The 23,229-nt window shown below is 46.3% G+C and overlaps 1 long non-coding RNA gene across 1 annotated transcript in view; it reads right to left on the bottom strand.

Annotated features, from left to right (window-relative positions):
- The window catches only part of LOC146347513 (uncharacterized), a 39,612-nt gene extending 33,982 nt beyond the window's left edge, over nucleotides 1–5,630 (bottom strand). Inside the window, exon 1 of the long non-coding RNA XR_014790317.1 lies at nucleotides 5,177–5,630. This is a non-coding gene — a long non-coding RNA (uncharacterized LOC146347513). The remainder of the gene's footprint in view (nucleotides 1–5,176) is intronic.
- Nucleotides 5,631–23,229: the final 17,599 nt, after the last annotated feature.

Genomic DNA, 23,229 nt, shown 5'->3' with positions numbered 1-23,229 from the left:
ATCACAAGCTGAATATGAGCCAACAGTGTGATGTGGCTGCAAAAAAAGGCAAATGCTCTTTTGGGCTGCATCTACTCAGCACTGGGTAGGCCTCATCTGGAGTACTGTGTCCAGTTCTGGGCACCACATTTTAAGAAGGATGCAGACAAACTGGAGAGGGTTCAGAGGAGGGCAACAAAGATGATCAGGGGACTGGAAACAAAGCCCTATGAAGAGAGACTGAAAGAACTGGGCATGTTGAGCCTTGAGAAGAGAAGACTGAGGGGTGATAGGACAGCGCTCTTCAAGTACTTGAAAGGTTGTCACAGAGAGGAAGGCCAGGATCTCTTCTTGATCATCCCGGAGTGCAGGACACAGAATAATGGGCTCAAGTGACAGGAAGCCAGATTCTGGCTGAACATCAGGAAAAACGTCTTGACTGTTAGAGCAATACGACAATGGAACCAATTCGCTAGGGAGGTGGTGGGCTCTCCCATGCTGGAGGCATTCAAGATGAGGCTGGACAGCCATCTCTCAGGGATGCTCTGACTTGGATTCCTGCACTGAGCAGGGGGTTGGACTCGATGGCCTTATCGGCCCCTTCCAACCCTACTATTCTATGATTCTATGAATGGCATATTAAAAACAAACAAATATGGATTTTCGAAAATGTCTCCTTAAATTCTTGTCAATGGGCAGCTGTAATCATGTATATATTTAAATAAATTAATATTTTCAAATGAGCTGCATTTGTCCGTATATTTGTTGACAATAGGCTTATTTCGCTTTAAAAAAGCATTTATCTTGAAATTATACTAGATTGCATAGTTATTAAGCTGCCCCTTGTCCCCTAAGGATAGTTCACAATATTCTGTAAGATTTGGCATCCTCTGGGCTTTGGGGGAGTAAATCTAAAGCTTCTTACTGTTTAATATTTGTAGCACTGGATCCTTGTCAGAAGGGTTTGGGACACACACACACCCGTCCCCAATCCCAACCCAGGGTGTGTCAAGTGAGGTTTAGCTTGACTGGTGGCAGCCCTGTTGTGATTTGGCGGGGGGGGGGGGCGGGGGCCTTACACAAAAGAGGAGTCCACCAGGAGGGAAAGTCTCCCCACTGCAGTTTAATCGTAAAGACTCTCGGGCAACTCCCCGCCTGCCCACCCCTGTTTTTTAATGGGCCTACCAGGATGCCATTCTCTTCAATCAGATCATGCCTCATTGTGGACAGAGTTCAGTTCCTTATTATGTAAAGCGATAGCTCCACCTTGTTGGCATTTAAATGACCACCCAGTGGCTTTTGACTGACACCAGGGAAGCTGCCACTGTGATTTCTTACTGAGAGGTAGGTAGCTACAAAAGAGGTCTTAACGGCTGGAGAGCGGAGGACAACTTAGATGGCCTTCTTTATATCGCTTTACTGCAAAGCTATTCTTATTCCATAGCATCCTTACCAACCTCAACCTGACTCTTGCCTGACTCTTAACTTTGCTAACGCTCCTCTTCTGAAGCCATGAAGACCTACAGCCAGCTAGTAAGCCTACTTGCCTGGTAAGATTTCAGCTGCTATATACTGCCCCAAGAGGAAGCAGAGTGGCAGAAACATAACCACAAAGTTCATGTGCTGCTGGAATGACTGCTACCTTAAAAAAATGTTTAAACCTCACACTGTAGTTAACCTGCCTCAGGATTAAACCCCCATCCCCCCTCTTATTTTTAATTATGTGTTTCCAATTTGCATGAACAAACACATATGCAAATCAGATATGCCACAGCTGGCAAAACTGCCTGGGTCATTATTAATTTTTATTATTATTATTATTATTATTATTATTATTATTATTATTACATTTATATCCCGCCTTAAAAGGACCCCATAGCACAGTTTTGACCAGAAAAATCTCTAGGCTGGTAGCAGACAGGAGCAGTGCAGGAAATGACTGAAGAAATTCAGGGAGGACAGGTTTACCATCAGCTACTAACTAGCATGGTTAAATGGAAACTTCATGTTCAGAGGCAGTATACCTCTGGGCTCTGTGTTACAGATCGTGGGGACAAAAAAATGGGAGAAAGCCACCATCTGCTTGTGAACTTCTCAGGCTGCTCTTGAAAACAGCAGAACGTTGGTTTGGCCTAGCAGAGCTCTCGTGATGAACAAAACATATACAGGTCTCATACTGTCTCATGCCATTGGTCTGCCTACCCTGACTAGCAGCAGCTCTCCAGGCTCTCAGGCAGGCAGGCAGGCAGGCAGAAGTCTTTCCCAGCCCTGTTAGCTAGGGTCCTTTTCCTGGGAGGTGCCAGGGACTGAACCTAGGAAGTCCTGCTCACAAACCAGATGGGCTACAGTTCCTTCCTGAAAAGATTACTCTCTTCTCACCACATTGAACACATGAAGCTGCCTCCTACTGGGCCAGACTGTAGGTCCACCTAGCCCAGAATGTGCTGGTGGCCCTCCAAGATCCCAGGCAGATGGCCCTTCCCCACTGGAGATCGCTGGGGGATTTAATCTTCTGCATGCAAAGAAAAGGGCTGGTTTGCATGACACCAGCACGCACTGATGTCATGCTTCATTCACCTGCGGGGCCCATCGCGTCATTCCCTAAAAAAAGCCATGGATTATTTGAGGGTTGCCTAACCTTCAAGCAACCCCATCATCTGCCTGGATTTGCATGACACAACGAGCCGTGGCAAGACGGGCGCCCGTGGGTGTCATACAAACATGGCACCCGTGGGCAACTGGCGTGATGCAGCAGCCCCCGTGGGTAAACCAAGCCCTAGGGGGCTCTCATGCCATGCAAACCAGGTCGGTGTGTCAGCACATGTGAATTCACCTCTTGCAGTACTCCCCTTTTCACACACACAGATTACACGTGACTCAGTTTGCCATGGTGCTCTGGTAGTAAGTCTTCTTTGACAATATACAAACAGGCACTTGAACACTTGACTCTCAAAGCAGCTCCTTTTTAAGTCAAGCCACAAAGTGCATTTTAGGCCCAGTGACAGAGAAGGGACAACTAGTATCCACCATAAATTTATCCTACAGCATAGGTTAGCAGTTTAGTGGCAATGCTAGGTAGAAAAAGGAATCATTTTTCAAGAACCCAAATTCTGAAACAGGATCCCACGCATATTCCATGTATACAAAGTAGAAGGAGAAAATAGTCCTGGTTGGAGGGAACTATTCAGTTCAGCACAGACCAGGAATCGTGTAGTAAATAAAGAGGACTTCAAGGAATAGTCCAAACCAGGAGGTGGGGCAAAGGGACTTTAATGGAAGCCACTCAGGCTGAGGTATTAAATCGTTACTTTAATTGTTGCCCCTTTCCAAAAATAGCCATTTTAATTGGCTGCACAGAAAGCATCTGTGTCTTCTTTTGATGAGTTTGGGGCTTGAGATGGCAATTTATGTATATGGTACACTCTTCCTCTGAGACTTGAATAACTGCAGGGCACAAGTGGAAGAATCAAGACTTGTCTGTATCCCACAGAATCAGAATATTAATGAGGAGCAGGAAAAGGGCTCCTTCCTAGGAGCCATTGTGTTTATCAGGAATTTGTGCTGCTCACATCCCCCCACTTCCCCCGCCGACTATATTATCATAAAGGAAGAGTCTATGGGCAGTGAAGGTGGCCTGAGGATACTGAGCATCTTCTGTGGTCCTCATGAGTGAAGCTGGAAGAAAGGGGTGGGAGACATTCCCATCTTCATACTGCATGACAATTATAGTATGGAAAACTAGGTTTCCTGAGAAATGTGTGACTGGGGAGTGGGGAGCGTCGCAACACCCCTTCACCCTGGAAAGGTGAGCAATCTTGAGGAGTTACTTCTCTTTTCCCTTCAGATTCAGACCCTAACGCAGATGGGCTACCCCATCCCGCCAAAATAAAACGTGGAAATACTGCCTGAGTACTCTCGAAACAATAAAGAGACATTACCTAGAACTTTGGGACATGAATAGAGCTGCCACCAGCTTCTTTTTACAACAGGAGGGAAACCCGGCCGGACTTAAAGCATAGAGAGTAGTCTGATTCTGACCACGCTCAAATTATTCTAGAATGACCTGATAGTCTGTGGTACATTGTATTTTAAAGCTTAAAAGATTCAGGGCATGGTTAGAAAGTCCAGGGGAAATGGGCATATGTACTTTTAAGTAAATTATTTAAATTGGTGAAGAAAACAGAAATGAAGGCACAGCAAGAGAAATTTTTAAATGCATGTGCAAACTTTCCAGAAATCCTGGTGAGAAAAGCAGCTGCTTCTAACTTGTCGGATGGGCGGATCACTTACCCCATTCCAGTTGGGGGGGTCCATGGGGGGGGCGAGGGGGTCCGTCCCTCCCCCCGGAATCCTCCCCTGCCGGCTCCGCTCCACAGCAAGTCCACGGAGCTGCTGGCCAGGTCCATTTCCGTCCGCTGCCGTTTGCATCCCTGCTCTTTGCTGTGATAGGCTATGTAAAGATTTACGTAGCCTATCACAGCAAAGAGAAGGGGCATAAATGGCGTCCGCTATGCTGGATGCCATTTTCTTCTGCAGACTGGCAGCGGAAGGCAGCTGATGGTTTGGACCCGGCCGGTGGCAGGTAGGATCCGTTCTGGGGCAACTTCGCGGGGTAGAGGAGGTGGGTGGTCCATTCCGCCACGGACTCCGGGGGGCTGGATTCTTAACATCCCTATGCTGTAGGACACATCATAGATGGACACTGATCTGTAGCTATCCCAGCCAGAGACTTAGATGAGCTCTAATTGTATGATAGCGCTCAAGCATGGTGGGGAAGCAGGATTACACCCACTCACCCCACCCTCCATGTGTACCTGTCCCAGGCTGCTGGATGTCCATGTGATGAACGTAATGTTTGCAAAGGGCCTCTGCATGTAAAGGCCAATGGAACAAAGAAATCTACACATAGGAGGGGGGCAATTAGTTCCACTTAATTAGATTTGAATCCTCTTGTTGCTTGTTGAACTGGGTTGCTTAAACATTGGTGGGGCTCTCTCACTCTCTCTCTCTCTCTCCCCCCACAGATGGACAAAACATTATACGATTATACTTAAGGTTCTTTGACATATAGAAAGAGATCAGATATCTTAATGCCACCTTATCATGAGACAGTGTGTCTAGTGTGTCGTAGATTTGCCCTTTCCGAGCAAACCAGTGATGGATCACAGCTCTGTGGGAGCATTTCCTTGCCACTTACCAGTTTTTAATTCTGTGCTCAGTGTTGTCTCACCCTTCCCCTTCACTGGTGAACAAGTACAGGGTCTACACGGTCAGTTTCCTTCGGAGAAGATGGCAGCGGCGGTGTAGTGCTCTGGGGTCGCACTGGGGCTTTGCTCCTGCACCTTTACTGGAGCCGGCCCCCAGCTGGGTCAGTCTGCTGCTGCTGCTGCTGCGGGGCATGACGAGGGAGCAGAGGAAGGGAGTGCGGGCGGCTGGCGGCTGCCCCCGCCTACCACGCAGAGCCGGCCAGACAAACGCGGCGCGCGAGCGACAGCCTGAGGAGCTCTGCGGCTCCTCTGCCTTCCACCCGAGCAGCCCCCACGCCCTGCAACTCCGCCGTCCCCAGCCAGCCCCTCGGCAGCCTGACCCCTTCCCCACCTGCTGCCCATGCCCGCTTCGTGCCTGCGCGCCTGGCGCTGCCTTCGTCATCCTGCTGCGCCGGCCACCCGTCCAGGGCTGCTGCTGCTGGCCACAGCGGGAGAAAGCGAGGGGGGGGGGGCTCTGTGGCTCGTGCTTACGCGTGGGGTTTGCTGTGTGTGGGAGAGGGATTCTAGTGGGCTTGATGTGCAGCTGTTAGCCGGGGATCGTGCTTTAGCACCATGCAGTGAAAAGCTTTCGCCTGCTGTTTGTTTGCACATCAAGTTTGTCCTTCAGGGCGCAGAAGGGGTCCTGGGGTTGGATCTAACCCCACTGGTTGACAGTAGGATCCTGGGTTTGTTTACTCCGAAGTAAGTCCCAATGCGTTCAGTGGAGTTTATGTTGGAGGGACTAGGGCCATGAGTCACTTAACCTGAACTTGAAGGGTTAATATGAGTAAGGTAGGAGGGAATGAGAGCCCTCTTCTGCCTTTTCCTCCTCCCTCTACTTTCCTATCTTCTTCCTTCCTCCTCCCACCTCCCCCAAGCGCTGCTGACCTCAGCCGGCTTACCTTGAGATGTACATTTGTGATATCTCCAGTAAAAGTCTGTTCCTAACCCACCACTCCAGTGTGTTTTGTCTACATCTGTGGCTACTGACCGGGGGGGGGGGGGGGGAGGGGTTGATTGGGACTTCAGTTTACTCCCCTAATGAGTGTAATTATGCTTGTAGCCTTTTAGCGCAATCCAACAATGTTCAGTGGGATTTACTCCCAAAGAAGTGTGTATAGGATTGCAGCCTTAAGGGAGTTGTGGGTCACCGCGGACTAAATCCCATTGATTTTAATGGGGCATTGCTTCACACCTGGTTGCAATGGCTCTTCATAATAATGAATAATAAATATACTATGATATTATTATTATTATTATTATTATTACATGCTTCTTGAATTAAAAAGGACCAACCTTTTTAGTCCACACTGGAGGCATTCAAGACGAGGCTGGACAGCCATCTGTCAGGGATGTTTTGACTTAGATTCCTGCACTGAGCAGGGGGTTGGACTCGATGGCCTTGTAGGCCCCTTCCAACCCTACTATTCTATGATTCTATGGTTAACCAAATAATATTTTCTAGCAAGTTGCTGGACATGACTTTGTGTGTGTGTGTGTGTGTGTTTTCAAATGGATCTTTTAATAATTCTGAATTAGGGTGACCAGATACTCCAAACAAAGTGACTGAAAGCTCAGTTTTACTGTATAATCTTACAAGGGGCTCAGGAATAAACTGTGGCAGATTCATAGCATCTTCGGCACCCAAACCACACCTCCAAAAACGTGCTTTCAGCCCTCCTTGCAAGCTCATTTTCTAGGCCAGAAATGGTTTGCTCACTCTCACCTTGGCAGGTGGCTGTGACAGATACTTGGACCAGTCTCAGAACACTTGGTCTTCGATTGTTTGTCGCAATTCAGTCTAAGGTAGGTTACACTTTCAGCATCATACTTTATTTGTGTGGTTATAAAGATGCTTTCAAACTGTGGTGCTGGAGAAGACTCTTACGAGTGCCCTGGACTGCAAGGAAATCAAATCAGTCAATCCTAAAGGAAATCAACCCTGACTGCTCATTGGAAGGAAGATACTGAAGCTGAAGCTCAAATATTTTGGCCACCTAATGTGAAGAGAAAAGTCACTGGAAAAGACCCTGATGCTGGGAAAGATTGAAGGCAAAAGGAGAAGGGGACGGCAGAGGATGAGATGGCTAGATAGCATCACCGTTGCTATGAACATGAACTTGAGCACACTCCGGGAGAGAGTGGAGGACAGGAAGGCCTGGCGTGCTATGGGCCGTGGGGTCATGAAGAGTCGGACACGACTGAACGACTTAACGACTGAACAACAACAAAGATACTCATTTATATATTTTACTTTATTTAATGTATACCTTGCTTTTTGGCCTAAAAATAAGTCCCTCAAGTTGGTTTACCAAATGGGTCCTGAGCCCAAAAAGGTTGAAGACTATAGTATTGGAGGGGACATGCCTACAGAGAAGTCATGACAATATTGATTAGCCAGTGCACTTAACTAAATGCACTGCCCACTTTCAGCTAGTGTGAAACAGTTGCACAAACACTTACAAGCTTAGGTAACAACTCAGGTAACAACTTCATGTCACTTGAAGAGATGTAGTCTGTCCTGGTGTGCCCCATGCCCTTCACTTCATAGTCTCTCTGATGAGAAAGGGTGGAATGGGACGGCCACCTGCATTTCACTCTACAGCGCTGGTAGGAGCAAGAAAAAGAATTCAGCTAACTGAATTGCTACAAAACTATGCAGATAAATGCAGTGGTTGTGTAACTACCATGGATGTTATTGGAAGACTGGAAATTGTGCACATAATGTGGCTCTAAATGAGAGGTAAAAAGCAACCACACTCCTAAGTGTATAATGTTTTTAAATCTAGCTATTTCTAAGCCCAGTTCATGTTTTGCACAGGCTGTTGGTTATTGTCTTCATTTTAGTGACTTGGATTCCTGCATTGAGCAGGGGTTGGACTCGATGGCCTTGTAGGCCCCTTCCAACCCTACTATTCAATGATTCTATGATTCTAGTATAGAAATGTAAATCATCTGGTTAATGATTCACCAGCATACTTATATGACAACCTTCCCCAAGCATGCTGGCTAGGAATGATGGGAGTTGTGGTACAACACACCTGGAGTGCACCAGGCTGGGGACGCTGCCACATAGTGAGAAGAGCCACTGCTCCAAATGTGCCAAGAGAGGTTCACTAACAATGGAGTACACATACAAGACCCCCAACTGAAGTGTGTCTGCTACCATGCCACACAAGTAGTGCTGCCAGGACCTGGCTTCCATGGGCAGATTCACACACATTTTAGGCAAAATCAAGATGACTTCCAAATAAACAAACAAAACTGCAAAAGCACAGTCAAAAGCCAGTAACTACTACAAATGGGAAGTCCTGAGAAGGGGATGCTTGGTACAACACATAGTTAAACTATGAAATCGGCTACCACAGTATATGGCGATGGTCACCTACTTGGATGGCTTTAAAAGGGGATTAGACAAACTGGTAGAGGCTAAAGCTATCAATGGCCACTAGTCATAATGGCTACCACTTCATGGATCACTGCCTTGTTGTGGCAAAGGGGCTTGCGTAACTCAGTGAAGCCATAAGCTATGCCGTGCAGGGCCACCAAAGACGGACAGGTCATGGCGGAGAGTTCTGACAAAATGTGGTCCATTGGAGAAGGAAATGGCAACCCACTCCAGTATTCTTGCCAAGAAAACCCCATGGAACGTATCACAAGGCTAAAAGATATGATGCCGCAAGATGAGCCCCTCAGGTCGGAAGGTGTCCAATATACTACTGGGGAAGAGCAGAGGGAATTTCCAAGTAGCGCCAGAAAGAGTGAAGCAGCCGGGCCAAAGCCGAAAGGACACTCAGCTGTGGATGTGTCTGGTGGTGAAAAGAAAATCCGATGCTGTAAAGAACAATATTGTTTAGGAACCTGGAATGTCAGATCAATGAATCAAGGTAAGCTGGAGGTGGTCAAACATGAGATGGCAAGATTGAACATCGACATCTTGGGAATCAGCGAACTAAAATGGACAGGCATGGGAGAATTTAATTCAAGTGACCATTATATCTACTCTTGTGGGCAAGAATCCCTTAGAAGAAATGGAGTAGCACTCATAGTCAACAAAAGGGTGGCAAAAGCAGTACTGGGGTACAATCTCAAAAATGACAGAATGATTTTGTAGCAGAAATCAGAGTCAGAGAGACCACGGAGTGAAGGAAAATGAGTACTTCTTTATTTAACGCGCGGGCTTAAGGCTGGAATCACTTCCAAAGAGCCAGAAGCCCCGAGGCACAGCCACACATTACTTTTATAGAGATTGTTGCACAAAATGCTAGTTTCGCCCCCTGGAGGCTAGTCCAATTTGCCCCAAAGAGGAGAGTCAACTTCAGGCTGGGTCCAACTCGATTTTATTGTTTGCAAACAGTTCGACAAAGGAGCTCACGCTCAAAGCAGAGTCGACCCTGGGCAACCTCCGCGCTACAGTTTTATCACTTAGCTTGCATTCCTTAGCCAGCGTGTTACTTTTGATTGGTTGCCAGCGGTTTGCTTAGCAACCTTATCTTAGGGTTACTGTCTGCTCATTCTAGGCATGCGCAGCTCTTACAGTACTATGTGCTGCTTAAGACACATACAATGGCTTTTAGGTTACATTTTTACTACAAGATGATGACACACAAGCGACCCTTTCTCCCACCCCCTCTCCTGTGGTTTTACAGTTGGTACAGTTGTTTATAGTACAGGAAATGGGCCATAGGACATTCTATCTTGAGAACAAGGATACAGTCTTGCAGTAAGCAAAAAGTCAAAATCATGACTGTGTTGTGCAATTTGGCTTGCTGACAGGGGAAGTCTCTACATTGCTGTTCCTGCCAAACTATGCTAGCTCAGCAAGAACATGAGACCACTTAGTCTGACCCCCGACATGGCTGCTACATTCCCCCCTTAAATGCATAATTTTATTACAATTATAGCATTTCATTACACATGTAGACATCTCGGTTGGCAAGGCATAACACAGGATTTTTATGGCAACTTTCTTATTTAATATCTTGTTGAGCTATTAAAGCATAGCGGGCGGCTGTTTTTGTGGCTGAGGCAATAAACAGATTGTTTAAGCAATGCATAAACCAGGGGATGCAGAGGCATAACAGTACCCCTACCACTGCTACTGGTAAAATCAGAACAAATAATGCTTTGAGCCAGCTGAGATCTGGAAGCCAAGAGGTCAACCGGTCGAGCCGATTATGTTGCTCTATTTTGATGTCAGCGACTATTTGGTGCAGTTTGTTGATCTGTTCATCTACAGCATTGCCATTATCAGTTAAGTTAAAGCAACAGAGCTTTTGGTGTGTCTCACAACCCAAATGATGAAGAAGGAAGAGGTAATCTATACCAGCTCTATTTTCTAGCACCTCTTAGATCACGCAACTTCTTTATTTAATAATGACAATGCTCGTGAGGTGGCATTTATACTTTTGGCCAAGCTGCACGCTAACCGGTTGATTTTCAGACCATCAGCCAAGGCTAAACCTGGAACACCAACTAGTGACATCGCTAAGGCCAATTTTTCTGAGTCAGAGTATAGCTGCACATGACTATTACAATCTTCAGTCAGTTGCAGTGCTCGAGGCTGCCGTTGACGGATTTTTTTTAGGCCGCGGGGGGAAGGAATGGCACTAGGCGACTGAGGCAACATGGTTGGTTATCTGACAAGTTGGCAGGAATAAATGACCAAGTGCGGGAACCACATGTCTAAAACTATCCATGAGGCAAAAGTATGTGGGCCTCATTAAAAGATATATTTTGAATTTCATTACAGTGGAAGGGGGGGACCAGGGATGGCTTTACATTTTCCGGAAGATTTTTGACAATTGAGCATTCGCGCACACGTAGCATTTGTTCCAGCAACAATGGGGGTGCGTAAATTCTGTAGGGGGTAGGATCTTTGCAACCACACCCCAATCAGCATTTTGGGAGTAAGTTAAACTTACACTATAAACTCTTAACATGGTATCTTTTTGAATTCTTTCAGGAGGGTTACAGACAGGTATTAGAGGTGCTAATAAGCCTGTTTGCAGGTATATCTTTTGGTAAACAAAAATACTTTATCCCAGTGATGTTAGCTAAGTGAAGCCAGTAATTATCAGCGAATCGCTGGGACAGATTTCCCTCTCTAGGGCAGACCCTCCTTTTTCGCACCTTATTAAGGAAACACAATGCAACACTACTAACACTGCAACACGCATGTTTGATCTTCTTTGGGATCTGACCGTACGCCGGGCAGCTATTCACCTGGCTAGCTGCAGCAAGGTCTAGTCCCCTTCTTCAATTCTCCAGGTGCAGGTCTGACCGTACGCTGGGTGGACAGTCTCCAGGTGTGCCCACAGTAAGGTCTAGCCTGAGTCTTCTTACTGCCTTTTCAGAATGATTTTTAAAGGATTTTTAGGATGTCTGTTTACAGTCCATTCCTCTCCTTTTGCTCTCTTGACTCGTGTTTAATGTACACGAGTTCATAGCTGTGGGGGTGGAAAGTATAACAGTTTTTGGTCCTCTCCATCTGGGAGTCAAAGGGTCATTTTTCCCTCTTTAACTCATACTTTATCTCCTGGTTGGAAAGGATGAATCTCTGTAATGGGAATTGGGGCTTATTTTCTAAGACAAAGCGACGCTGGGCTTGAAGAACTTTGCCCAGTGTTTAGACTTCTTGTTTAAGGCTAACGTTTGCTTGCTCTTGATGCTGCTCCAGTGTCAATTATGAAGTCAATGTCATGGCCCCTCACAGTGGCAGTGAGTAGGGGCTTCCCGGGGCTGAGATTAAGGGGGCCCGGTCTGTCTTATTTAAGACTTTTGGCTTTAGCCACTTTAATGAAGTGGGCTTCTTTATACATTTTTATAGACCCCTGCTTTCCAGTTTGGTTGCTAACTAAGCTGTCTCCTCCCTCGCCCGTTCTGGCCCCTTTGGTTTTCTCTTTCATGTATTTGATTTATTTCATTTGGGCATTTACGCCACCAATGTCCATCTTGTCCGCACGGGGCACACTGGTTTTTTCTTAAGAATCTTCTGCCTCTGCCGGGTCTTTTTCATTTCTTCGTCTATGTCTTCTTGGGCCTCTGGGTCGAGGGGGGTATATTGGCGATAGGCATTTAAAAGACGCTCCAAGTACGCTCTGGGGGCTTCGGTGGCACCTTGCAGCACTTTAGACACTTTGGTTATATTAACTGACTTTTTCATATTTGCTCTCATGGCTTCTAACAGCAGGGTTTGATACTGGGTGAGGCGCTTTAGCCCCGCTTGTGTGTTGGGAGAGAGAAACCTCTCTCCCTCTCTTGCTTTTTCTCTCTTTTGCTGATCTGCCTGTATTGCAGATCATGTTTCAAACTTTTTATATAAAACTTTCCGCTCTATGCACCAGCCTTGTCTTTTTGCAAGTTAAACTCACTTACTTAAACTTTTCTGCCCTACGCTAGTCCCAATGACGCACATTTGGGATAGGCTCTTCTTCTCCTTCTAGTTACATTTTCTCATCTTAAAGAACTATTACATTATTGTGGCTACTTTATACACTGGTAATAAGCTCGAGGCATAATCAGCTGCTTCCAATTTACCCTGGGGCAACTATGGCCACGTTTTTTCTTTATAAATGTTTTTTCTCTTTGCATTTTTCCTCCTTTTTCTTCTTCTTTTCCCTTCTCTATCTGTCTGCCACTTTTTCTATTTCTCTGTCTTTTTCTACTTGTCAGCCATTGGGAACCACACTCAGTATCATTTGGAGTTGCAACTAACAGTAAAAACATCTGCAAATATCACATATATTTTATGATATCTAAGAAATCATAAAATATACATAATAAACTTTTTTTTTGCAATTTAACACAATGAATGGAAAACACTTTTTGCATGGGTAAGGCATGATGGAGCAGATCCAGCAATTATACTGCTCTTCTGGCTGAAAGCTCAGGGCCCATTAAAATCAAGGGATGGGCATACTCACACACGCAAAGAGTTTTAGGTCACCGTTTTTGCATCGGCAACTCTATGCTGCATGAGTTCTGGCAGAAGGAAATCTAAAAGTTATAGATCAAACTTAGCCTGCTGTACACTGAGCTGACTACAAACACAGACACACGGTCTACAGCAATGAGAGTTCAAGTTTATGAAAAGCTTCACAGCACTGTCCATGGAAAGTCTTTGACAATTCAAAATTTTAGTCCATGTGCAGAGTGTCTAAAAAGCCCAGATGATGGAGCCAAACAGAGAAAGCTCTGGGCAATGAAGATGAGATGTTTCCAGCAAAGGCTCCCCACTTTTGCATCAGTTTAAAAAAGGGGAAGTGTGGCCCTACACCCCTTCTGACAGACAAGGGCCTTTAACTTTTTAGCAAGGCCTCTGTCTAAACAGAGCGGCACAGCTCAGCTCTCTAGCCATGACGCTTTAACCTGGGCAACTCCTCTGTAAATTTTATTTTACTTCCATCAGGTTCTCACAGACATCTTTTCTAGCTTCTCTGCCTACCAAGGCCAGACCAGCTAGGGAGTTGGGTGACTCCCCCTGGCTCTGAGAACGCTGACGGAGATAAGCCCATACAGACTTTGACATTTTAAAAACTTACTCTTTTTTCTCTTTCCTTTAATCTGGTACACGAAAGCAAAGTGCCGAAACTCAGGACACTGGGGGGGTGATGGGCATCGCCTTATACTTGCATTTTTTTCAGGCAGCCATTAATCTTCTTTGGGGAGGCGGTGGGGTGATTTGCAGGACTTCAAAGGCAAGCTTCCCAGTTTGTTTGTATTTGTAAATCCCAAGCTTAAAACAGGACACGATGAGGTACAGGGCAGCCAAATCTTTGCTTTGGCACGGGCAACAAATAACTCAGGTTAGCTTTCTTCGCTGGGGTCTCAAACAGGAAAACAGTCTTAATTTAAAGTTGTAACATCACTGACAGCATCAGCCAGCCAGCTACACAGATTTCACTGTTTTTCAAGACAGTTACTCCAATATCTTCTTTTCTTCTCAATCAGGTTGGGTCTCCCAGCTTACACAGTTTATTGCAGCTTCCAGGAACATGGTAGTAGCGTAATTTTGGCTTGACCAGGAACATGCTGTCTGGTTTCTCGGTCTCTTCAGCACACACACTCAGGCAGTTTAACACTGGACACTCAAATCAGTGAGATTTCTTCATTGCAGGGAATCCCACGGCAAAAGCTTAATGGTTACGCTCTTCAGAAATCATATAGCTGATGGTCTACAGGCTCTATGAAATTCTAGGACAGTTCAAAGCTAAACACGGCTACCTTGACAGAGATCTTCATCATGGTCTCTCCGCTTCATTCTGCCTTGGGACCGTCCTATGGGCAAGGCACACTTTCCACTCGAAGAGGGGTCTAGCCTGTGCCCTGGGGGCGGATTCTTCACCTTTATTTCATTTTGCGCCTTCATCTTCTGGGTCTTCATTTTCAGTTTCCATTTCTTAGGGATTTCATCTCAATTAGGCGAGGTGATGATGTTGCACAACTCAGAACGTTGTGGGCAATTCTTCTGCTGCCCTCCTGGCGCACTAGGCTAACGGTTACTTCTTCGGCCTCACACTCCCACGCTTCGTCAAAAGCCAGGCTGTCTTGCAACATTTCTCTGATTAACAGCCTCAGATCTTGTTCTTTTTTCCCCTCAGCTCGACCTTGAGCTTTTTTGCTATTCCCTCTCTCTATTCTGAATCCTTTTTAAAAAATCTTTTTCCTTTATTTTTTTAACATACATCTCAAGGGGGTGCAAGTCTTGCTTCCCCCACCTCCCATAGCCTCTCTCCTAAGATAAAGACAGACACAAGGAGGGAAAGGGGATTGGTCAGTGAGTAAGGGGTCTCACTGGCTGACACAAAAGGAATTTCACACCACGCACTTTGCTACTGGCCTGGGCACCTGGACGGTCAACGGTATGCATCAGAAACCGCAGTAGCCACTCACACCATCATTAATCTCTCCACTGCATTCATATGTCCCTGCCACCCACTTTTCCCACTTTTCACTAGAGAGGAAAGCGGCTTCCCCAGCTTCCTCAGCTTCCTCCTGAGTACTGGCCGCGCTGAGTACTGGCGCGCCCGCTCGGGGGTGTGATCAGGCCCCCCTTCTACCCGCAAGGAGTAGGTTCTTTTTGTATACGTATACCAACACTGACCTTCTTCATAAGGCGGGGCCCTCTTTTTTTTCTGCCCAGTGGCCTTTCTCCCTAAAGGCGGGACCCGCTTTTACTCCATACTTGCCTTACTCCTGAAGGCTTCCAATGTGGGTTTCAACTCAATTGCAGCTGCGATACAGGCAGGGCTCAAGTTCCTTCCTCCGCTTCCCAAGGTTCTCTTGCTGCTCGCTGCCATTTGGGTGATCCCGGCGCAGGCCTTCTCCTGTTCACCCGACAAAAAGGTCGGTGGCGCCAAGAAAGGGAGGCATGCGCCGAGCTCTCCCTCCCGGTGCGGCGATAAAGAGCAGGCAACTGCCACCTCTCTGTCTCAGAGCCTGCCACATCCGAATCACGGCACCATTTATGTAGCAGAAATCAGAGTCAGAGAGACCACGGAGTGAAGGAAAATGAGTACTTCTTTATTTAACGCGCGGGCTTAAGGCTGGAATCACTTCCAAAGAGCCAGAAGCCCCGAGGCATAGCCACACATTACTTTTATAGAGATGATGACACACAAGCGACCCTTTCTCCCACCCCCTCTCCTGTGGTTTTACAGTTGGTACAGTTGTTTATAGTACAGGAAATGGGCCATAGGACATTCTATCTTGAGAACAAGGATACAGTCTTGCAGTAAGCAAAAAGTCAAAATCATGACTGTGTTGTGCAATTCGGCTTACTGACAGGGGAAGTCTCTACATTGCTGTTCCTGCCAAACTATGCTAGCTCAGCAAGAACATGAGACCACGTAGTCTGACCCCCGACATGGCTGCTACAATTTCAGTACAAATCCAAGGCAAACCATTCAACATCACAGTAATTCAAGTCTATGCCCCAACCACTGATGCCAAACAAGCTGAGGTTGATCGGTTCTATGAAGACCTACAACACCTTCTAGAACTAACACCAAAAAAAGATGTCCTCTTCATCATAGGGGATTGGAATGCTAAAGTAGGAAGTCAAGAAATCACCAGGATAACAGACAAGCATGGCCTTAGTGTACAAAATGAAGCAGGACAAAGGCGAATAGAGTTTTGCCAAGAGAACACACTGATCATAGCAAACACTCTTTTCCAACAGCACAAGAGGCGACTCGACACATGGACATCACCAGATGGTCAATATCGAAATCAGATTGATTATGTCCTTTGCAGCCAAAGATGGCGAAGCTCTATACAGTCAGTAAAAACAAGATCTGGAGCTAACTGTGGCTCACATCATGAGCTTCTTATTGCAACATTTCGGTTGAAATTGAAGAATGTACGGAAAACCACTACACCTTTCAGGTATGACCTAAATCATATCCCTTATGAATATACAGTGGAGTTGACGAATAGATTTCAGGGATTAGACCTGATAGACAGAGTGCCTGAGGAACTATGGATGAAGGTCCGTAACATTGTTCAGGAGGCAGCAACGAAATCCATCCCAAAGAAAAAGAAATGCAAGAAAGCAAAGTGGATGTCTAATGAGGCTTTACAAGTAACTGAGGAAAGAAGGGAAGCGAAAAGCAAGGGAGAAAGGGGAAGATATACCCAACTGAATGCAGAGTTCCAGAGAATAGCAAGGAGAGACAAGAAGGCCTTCTTAAATGAACAATGCAAAGAAATCGAAGAAAACAATAGAATGGGAAAGACTAGAGATCTCTTCAAGAAAATCGGAGATCTCAAGGGAACATTGTGTGCAAAGACGGGCATGATAAAGCACAAAGAAGGCAGGGACCTAACAGAAGCAGATGAGATTAAGAAGAGCTGGAAAGAATACACAGAAGAACTATACAGGAAAGATCTGAATGTCCCTGATAGCCATGATAGTGTGGTCACTGAACTTGAGCCGGACATCCTCGAGGGTGAAGTCAAGTGGGCCTTTGGAAGCATGAGTAACAACAAAGCTAGCAGAGATTACAGTATTCCAGCTGAGCTATTTAAGATCCTAAAGATGATGCTGTTAAAGTGCTGCACTCAATATGCCAACAAATTTGGAACACTCAACAATGGCCACAAGACTGGAAAAGGTCAGTTTACATTCCAATTCCAAAGAAGGGCAATGCCAAAGAGTGTTCAAACTACCGTACAATTGCGCTCATTTCACATGCCAGCAAGGTGATGCTCAAAATCCTACAAGCTAGGCTTCAGCAGCATGTGAACCGAGAACTACCGGAAGTACAAGCTGGGTTTCGAAGAGGCAGAGGAACTAGAGATCAAATCGCCAACATTCGCTGCATCATGGGGAAAGCAAGAGAATTCCAGAAAAACATCTATTTCTGCTTCATTGACAACGCTAAAGCCTTTGGTTGTGTGGATCACAACAAACTGTGGCAAATTCTGAAAGAGATGGGAGTACCAGATCACCTCACCTGTCTCCTGAGAAACCTGTACGAGGGTCAAGAAGCAGCAGTAAGAACCGGACATGGAACAACCGATTGGTTCAAAATTGGGAAAGGAGTACGACAAGGCTGTATATTGTCACCCTGCTTATTTAATTTATATGCAGAGTACATCATGAGAAACGCTGGGTTGGATGAAACACAGGTCAGAATTAAGATTGCCAGGAGAATTATCAACAACCTCAGATACGCAGACGATACCATCCTAATGGCAGAAAGCGAAGAAGATCTAAAGAGCCTCTTGTTGAGGCTGAAAGTGGAGAGTGCAAAAGTTGGTTTGAAACTCAACATTAAAAAAACTAAAATCATGGCATCTGGCCCCATCACTTCCTGGCATATAGAAGGGGAAGAAATGGAAGCAGTGACAGATTTTACTTTCTTGGGCTCCAAGATCACCGCAGACGGTGACTGTAGCCATGAAATTAAAAGACGCTTGCTCCTTGGGAGGAAAGCTATGGCAAACCTAGACAGCATAGTAAGAAGCAGAGACATCACCTTGCCGACAAAGGTTCGTATAATCAAAGCTATGGTTTTCCCAGTAGCAACGTATGGCTGTGAGAGCTGGACTGTAAGGAAGGCTGAGCGCCCAAGAATCGATGCTTTTGAACTGTGGTGCTGGAGAAGACTCTTACGAGTCCCCTGGACTGCAAGGAGGTCAAGTCAGTCCATCCTAAAGGAAAGCAACCCTAAGTGCTCATTGGAAGGACAGATACTGAAGCTGAAGCTCCAATATTTTGGCCACCTAATGTGAAGATAAAACTCCCTGGAAAAGACGCTGATGCTGGGAAAGACTGAAGGCAAAAGGAGAAGGGGACAGCAGAGGATGAAATGGCTAGATAGCATCACCGATGCAATGAATATGGACTTGAGCACGCTCCGGGAGAGAGCGCAGGACAGGAAGGCCTGGCGTGTTATAGTCCGTGGGGTCACAAAGAGTCGGACACGACTGAACGACTGAACAACAACATGATGGCTATATGCTGCCCCCAGGATCAGAGGCAGTGTGACTCTCAGTCCCAGTTGATGAGGGACAAGGGAAAAGACTTCTTGCTCTCATGTCCTGCTGGTGGGCTTCCCAGAGGCATCTGGTTGGCCGCTGCAGGAAACAAGTGGCTGGACTAGATATGCCTATCCAGCAGGGCTCTTCTATGGTGCTTACAGCCAGCATTTTGGGATACAGGAACAGACTGAGGCGGCTTGCTTATTTAATTAGTTATTTAATTTGTGCCTTGCCTCTTAACCAAAAAGGTTCATATAATGACTCACAGCATATAAAAATAACTAAAAAATACAATAACACACTAAAACACAACCAAAAAATCAACCAGCAACAAAATTAAGAAAATAGCAGCATTAAATTGTGTTAAAAGCTTGGGGGGGGGGGTGTTCTTTTTTAAATACTTCGCTTACTCGAAGGAGAGTAACTGTTAATGACTACATGGCTGCGTCTTTGCAATGAGTCAGGATGACCAGCCTGCTCTACTTCCATCTTGACTGCATTTAGTTTCAATTTGTTAAATCTCCTCCAGCTAGCAAAAGCCTTCAGGCTCAGGTGTAAAGACCCCCAGGTAAGTTTGGCATGAACGAATGGACTAGAGCCCAGATGCATCAAGTGTTATGAAGTGGGCTTTACCCCACAAAAACACGTGCCACAATACATCTGTTAGTCTCTTAGGTGCCACAAGTTTCCTCCTGGTTTTTGTTGCAAGAGGCGAACATGGCCATCCCTAAGGAATATGAAAGGGGAAGTATGGCTATACTGGATGGGCTCACAGTCCCTCCTCAGGGTCAGGTTCCACAGCCTAAGGGTACTTTTGGACTGCCTTTGCTTTGGAATACCAGGTTGTGGCAAGGAGCTCACAGGAACCTGGTAACTGTTATTCATGCATTGGTAACCTTACAGATGTAATACTCACACTGCAGGGGTGGGCAACCCTTTTCCTTCAGGGATAATCTGTCAGGGGACATCCACATCTCTCTCCCCCCCCCACTCCCTATTCCTCCCTGCCCAGTGGGCCAGTGGGGAAGGGGCAGATCACTCCTGGAAGTGGCCCGAACTGAACTTGCAGAGGGCTGCATGAAATTAGGCCGAGGGCCCATCGGGTCCTGGGACTGCCAGCTGGCCATCCCTGCTATATATGATTGCCCTTGAATACAACTCAGAAGCATCGACTGCTGCAAAATGCAGCTTGGTTCAGTAATGAGAGACAAGGAATTCACTTTTGCAGGTTGCTGATTGCTCTGGAGGAAAGAAATATTTTCTGAAATGCATCGGTCTTGAATACATTTTGATGCTCCTGAGAACAGTTTTTCCTCAGCTCATTGTTTACACTTAGAATCCTAAAAGTACATGACCCAGTGTGCCTTTCTTTGCATCAGTCTTCACAGCCCACACTTTTCCAGTCTCTTTTCTGTAATCACAAAGGGTTTAGGAGCAAACTGCTTTACCATGTGAAAAAAGTAAGCCAGACAGAAAGAATTACATCTTAAGAACTAGCAACAAGGTACTCCCTTGTTTCTAGTTAGACATCTATCGAACTCTCTGATGGCGAACTGCTCTTCCCAAAGAGGACAAGAATGAAGGAAGAGAGAGGGGAGGGAAGAGGTCTAATGCAAGAAGTTCAGAGATGAAAAATGAGTTTGTATTGTTCTCCTTGTCAAAAAGAAGCTATAAAAGGGACTGCTCTGGAAGAAACAGCCTCCTGGCTCAAGAGATGCTGCAGATGCAGCTTCCAAAGCCCAAAGTGCTAGACGCAGCTCTTCATTTATTGCAAGGCTTGGAGGTCTTCAACAGTGATTTGTGGCTCTGCACTCAGTTGTCCCCACTGCATTTATTCTAGCAAGGGCTGCCATTTTCAATTGTAGCTGCCTTGGGGACCCAAAGACAGGAGTGCTTGAAATCTACATGGCGACAACAGCACAGAATGCATCCTTGCAGTGTGTCATCTTATGGCTTTCCTCAGAATCCTGACCATTTGAGCTTCAGCAGACCTCATGGCTGAAAGAATGCTTAAAACCTGCAACATGTGTGTGCTTGCATACTGAATGTTCAGTCACCCATGCTCAGGAGTCTGCTGTGTGACCCCCAGTATTCATTCCCCAATGCCTTCTATGTATTGCTCATGCATACCCTGACTTGTCTAAAATATGCATGTCTGCAGCCTCCTCCCATGTTCCATCTGAAGAATGTAACTAAATGTAGACTCCATGGCTTGAGCATCAGAGAGATGGAGACTTTTGGAGAACTCAAAAACTTTAATGCTGTTTTGTGACCTAATAAAGGCCTTTGTTGGCCTAATAAAGGTATTGTCCTAATACAGATTTTGGGTCCCCACCACCACCACCTCTGTGGTCGAAGGGTCCCCTTTGCTTTTTGTGTGATCTTAAAAGTGGTCGTTCTTGAGCAAAGGGACTTTGGAGGGAGACCTGAATGATGTCCACTTCTATCTCCATTGGTTTGAATCGGAATAATGGCAGCTGTTGTTGTTCTTAAAAAATCATAGTTAAATAGCTATCCAATGCCAGGATGTTTGTGTTATCAGCAACAACTGGTTTGTGAATGTCCACTGTTAATAACATATTTGTCACGCTCTGTACTTTCGGCATTTCATCTCCCTCTGACCTCACCATTTATTCCCCCTCCCCACAACCAGCTCATAATAACATTTCATGCATCCGATGAAGTGGGTTGTACTCTGTGAAAGCAGTTGTTTGTCTTTCAGATGCCACAAGACTCTTTCTTGCTTTTACTGCAGCAGACTAATACAGTGACCCCCCCCCCCACGAAAATAAATTCACCATGTACATCCCATAATTGCAGTGCTTGTGCTGGTCCTGCACATGCTCGCTGTCTGCCTTACACCTTCGGTGCTCCAGAATGTTCATTCTGCTTTGATTCCCAAGAGCTCGTTGCTCTGTGTGGCACAGCAGAGCTGGCACTTGAGACTTACCTTGCAGAATACCTGAGCCAGCCTCCCACACTGGAAAGAGATGTTAAGGACAGAATCCTTTATTGCCTGGTGCACCTAGTGCAGAGAAGACCATGGGGAATGGGGCCAGCTGAGGAAAATAAACTACGTTTCTATTGTTTGTATATGAGTACCTGAGTCAAGCAAAGTCACTCCATTGTGAAGCAAGCATATCCATATTCAATCCAAAACATTGTGATTTTTATTGAGGTTTATATGGACATAGAACATAGCATCATAGGGTTGGAAGGGGCCTACAAGACCATGGAGTCCAACCCCCTGCTCAGTGCAGGAAGCCTGAGTCCCAGGCAGTCTCCCATCCAAGGGCTAACCAGGACTGATCCTGCTTAGTTTCTGAGATCAGACGAGATCAGGCACAACCAGTCCTTTGCTTGCCGAGGTTTTGTCATTTCATATTTATTGTTTTCTATTGTGAGCTGCCAGAGGGCCCCGCTGGACAGAAATGTAGGCTTCTTAATTAATAAAGCTAACTGGTCATGTTAGGAAGGCCCTCTAATCTGGCCTGCATCTGGTTCACCCTGCAGATTCAAACTCCCCATTCAGAAGCTGTTGCCTGGGGTAGCAATGCCTGCTGACTTGGATCATTCAGAAGTCTAGGGAAACTGAAAAAAATGCCTCCCCCCGCCCCCAGCCCAAGCACCCAGCCCGGAGCCTGATCTTACCAGCAGTGTGGGGAGGGGCCATAGCTCAGCAACGGAGCAGACACTTTGCAAGCAGGAGGTCCCAGGTTCGGTCCTCGGTACCATCTCCAGTTAAAAGGATCAGGTGGAAGGGATGGGATGGGGCCCCCTCTGGAGAGCTGACCAGAGCCCCTTGGTGGATAAATGCTCTGACCCGGTATAAGGGAGCTTCCGATGGATAATTAATTCAATGGAAACAACAGACTGTCAGGCTGATTTTGCATCTGTGGAGCCTGTGGGCTTAGTGCAGAGAGAAGGGCACGTGGGGGGCTTTTCGGTTGTGAGCACTGTCGCACGGAAGCACCTGGAGCCGCCGCCACTCTAGAGAGGGCGCAAGCAACAGCGGCAGTGCAGAAGAATGCTCCAGTGGATGCAGAACCAGGCCTTGCTCCAGCACACGTGCTGGAGCGGTTCTCCAGATGGCTCAATAAATTGTCCTTCCCCAGCCTGGTGCCCTCCAGTTGGACTGCCATCCCATAATTCCCAGTGAGCATGGGGATGATGGGAGCTGTAGTATAATACATCTGGAGGGCACCAGGTTGGGGAAGGCTGCAAGAGATGAACATTCGTTATTCGGTTGCTCTGGAGGATCCAGGCACTTTTCCTGAAGGTAGCGCTTCTGCCGCTGGGATATCATTCTCCTTGTACTTCTACCGTAACGATTTTGCCACTGGGAAAATGTGACTCTCCCCCACCCCCCTGGTCCCATCACTCTGTAATTTTGAGTGCTGTGCAGAGTGGGGTGATGTGAATGTCACGGGCACCTCGGACACGTGCAGGGTTTTGCTGCGAACTTCTGTAAAGGGCTTCTTTAAAAAAACAGCCACCAATCCTTCTGTATTGCCTG

This window comes from Heloderma suspectum, chromosome 4 (genome assembly GCF_057233095.1).
Source record: "Heloderma suspectum isolate Gila_16-S chromosome 4, 16-S_ref, whole genome shotgun sequence".
Classification (NCBI taxonomy): Eukaryota; Metazoa; Chordata; class Lepidosauria; order Squamata; family Helodermatidae; genus Heloderma; species Heloderma suspectum.
Note: the sequence above shows the minus strand (reverse complement) of the source record. Positions and strands in the feature narration are given on the sequence as shown.